This window comes from Tupaia chinensis, unplaced genomic scaffold (assembly GCF_000334495.1).
Source record: "Tupaia chinensis unplaced genomic scaffold, TupChi_1.0 Scaffold143758_1, whole genome shotgun sequence".
In the NCBI taxonomy this organism is placed as follows: domain Eukaryota; kingdom Metazoa; phylum Chordata; class Mammalia; order Scandentia; family Tupaiidae; genus Tupaia; species Tupaia belangeri.
The window spans coordinates 2120220-2123255 of NW_006203607.1; the positions used below are offsets into that span (position 1 = coordinate 2120220).

General features: G+C 41.6%; 1 protein-coding gene across 1 annotated transcript in view; it reads right to left on the minus strand.

Moving 5' to 3' along the window:
* The window catches only part of ZMPSTE24 (zinc metallopeptidase STE24), a gene marked incomplete in the record, with an annotated part of 43370 nt that overhangs the window by 18031 nt on the left and 22303 nt on the right, over positions 1-3036 (minus strand).

Here is a 3036-nt window from a genome sequence, read left to right on the forward strand (position 1 = left end):
AGCGTGTAGACCCTAAGGAAAAGACAGTTCAAAGCATGGAATATAATTAAAGAGTTTAGGGTCTTTTGGAGAGACTCTTAGAAAACAAATTACTGGAAAGAACATTAACATTTTCAAATTCTTTAATACCTGAAGAAAGACTATACCAACATAAATCACCACCAGCAGTGAAACGTGTCAGTTTCCCTGCATTCTTGCCAACAAATCTTTGTGCTCATCACAGCTTTATAGCAGTAAGTAAAAAATAAAAATCTAAATACCCAACAGGTGTGGCATGATTGGTAAAGCTATGAGATTTTAAGCACCTAGAAAAAAATAATATTCTCAAAGAATTTTTTTTTGAGAGGTTTTTGCTACAGGGCGCGTACACTCACCAGACAGACAGAGACAGAGAGACAAAAAGCGAGAAATCACCCCCCAGGGGGGATGGTCATGCCACAATCCCTTCTCCTCCATTCTCCTCTTGGGATCTTGGGTACGCATGCACACGCACCCGGCGTGAATGAGTTTTAAGCCACCAGGTCCGGGACACGAACCGTGGTCGACTACGTGGGAGTCCAGCGACATAGCCATTATGCTAACTGCTGGTCCCTCAAAGAATTTTAATATATTGTGAAGATAGAAAACTTCGTGTAAATTTCAAAAAATGTACATGTAAATAGAAAAGCATAAACATAAATCTATTAAAAAATACATTGAAGGCCACCAGGTGGTGTGGTGGTTAAAGAGCTGGACTCCCACATGGCTGACCACAGTTTGAGTCCTGGACCTGGTAGCTTACTTTCTTACTTTTCCTGTCTCTCTCTAGTCAAACTAAAAAATACTAATAAATAAAATAAATAATTATTTTTGGGGCCAATAGGTGGCATGGTGGTTAAGGGCACTGAACTCCCATGTGGCAGACCGTTGAGTCCTAGACCTGACAGCTTGCTTTCTTACTTTCCCTTTCTCTCTCTGTCCCTCTCTGGTCAAATTAATACATTAATTAAGTAAAATAATTCTTTAAAAAAGAAAAGAAATATATTGAGCCGGCAGGTGGTGTGGAGGTTAAGGCGGCTGGGTCTCCCATGACCGACTGCATAGTTCAAGTCCCAGACCTGATGGCTTCAGAACCATGCCAGGCATGTGTGCATATATGCATGCCTAAGATCATAAGAGGAGAATGGAGAGGAAGGAGAGTCCTGGACCCAGTGGCTTAAACTCAGGTCTGGCACATATGTGTATGTTCTCAAGATCCCGAGAAGAGAATGTAGGGGAAGGGATTACAGTGTGGCCATCCCTCCTGTGGGGGGTGAGTTTTTGCTTTCTGTCTCTCTGTTTCTCTGTCTTTCTGGAGAATGCACACACGCCCTAAAGCAAAAACCTCTCAAAAAAAAAAAAAAAGAAAAAAAGAAAAAAGAGAGCGAGCAAGTGAGAAACATATCATGATACTGAAGTATTACTGGGTTCTATAATAATGAATTTTTGTTTCCTCTTTTTACTTTGCTTTCTTTCCCAAGGCTTTTAAAGTAGACATACTTACTTCTATAATCAAAAATAAATAAAAGGGAGCCAGCAGGTGGTGTAATGGTGAAGGCATTAGACTCCCACATGGTAGACCATGGTTCGAGTCCCCAAACCTGCGGGCTTAAAACTCACACCAGGTGCCTGTATGTGTGTGTGCCCAAAATCCCAAGAGGAGAATGGAAAAGGGATTGCAGCATGGCCATCACCCCTGGTGGGTGATTTCTTGCTTTCTGTCTTTTGTCTCTTCAGTAATCACACAGACCCTATAGCAAAATCTAAATAAATCAAAATAAGAATTAAGATTAGTTCTTTAAGAACTGAAAGAAAAGGGCCAGACCTGTAGCATAGTACTTCAGCACTATGCAGGAAGACCCAGAACGTACTTGGGCGAGTAAGGTTTGAATCTTGGCCCTGACAACTTGAAAAACATGTGAGAGGAGCCGGTAGGTGGTGCAGTGGTTAAGGCACTAGACTCCCACGTGGCTGAACACCGTTCGAGTCCCAGACCACAAGACTTGAAACTCATGCCAGATGCACGTGTGTGCGTGCCCAAAATCCCAGGAGGAGAATGGCAGAGAAGGGACTGTGCCACGGCCATCCCCTCTCTGGGTGGAGGGGGGCAATTCTGTCTCTGTCTCTCAGGCGAGTGCGCATGCCCTATAGCAAAAGTCTGGGACCAGCACTTGGTGTAATGGCTATGTCTCTGGACTCCCATGTAGTTGACCATGGTTTTAGTCCCAGACCTGGTGGCTTAAACTCACACTGGGCGCGTGTACATGCGTGCCCAAGACCCCTAGAGGAGAACGGAAAATAAACAAACAAACGAACAAAAATGAAAATGTAAATTCTGAATCTACTCATAATCTGATCTGAAGTATTTGGCAGTCTGTTTAGAACATTATAAAAATGGGGGGGGGGGCAAAAATAAAAAAGAAAGGACATAATAAAGATTACAGGAGTGAGGCCAGCAGGTGATGTGGTGGTTAAAGATGCTGGATTCCCACATGGCCAACCACAATTTGAGTCCCAGACCTGGCCGCTTGCTTTCTCGCTTTCCCTTTCTCTCTCTCTGTCTTTCACTGGTCAAATTTTAAAAAATAATAACAAGTGGAATTAAATAATTCTTTAAAAAAATAAATTATAGGAGCTATAATTAATTTTTGCATTTTTGGTTTGGTTGCATAGGAGCTAAGATCCAAGCATGTGGCTTGACTTTGCCAATAATATTCGGTTGTTAGAAAAGTCATGATGTATTTTTTCCTGTTTTTCTACGCAAAAATGCATCATGGCTTTTTTGACAGCCCACTATAAGACCTTAGGACCTAGAAAGCTGTTACCATGCTGAAGTCTCACACTTCTATCTTATCTCTACCTTCTGGGACCCTCATTTTTAAATTAATTTAAAAATATTTCTTAGAAGTTCTCTAGTTATTTGTGGAAATAGACAAACTGTATGCAGATAAGTAAAATTAATACCTTAACAGTCTCTCTGGTCCAGGTATCTCAAAGCATGGTCCAATAAATACCTAC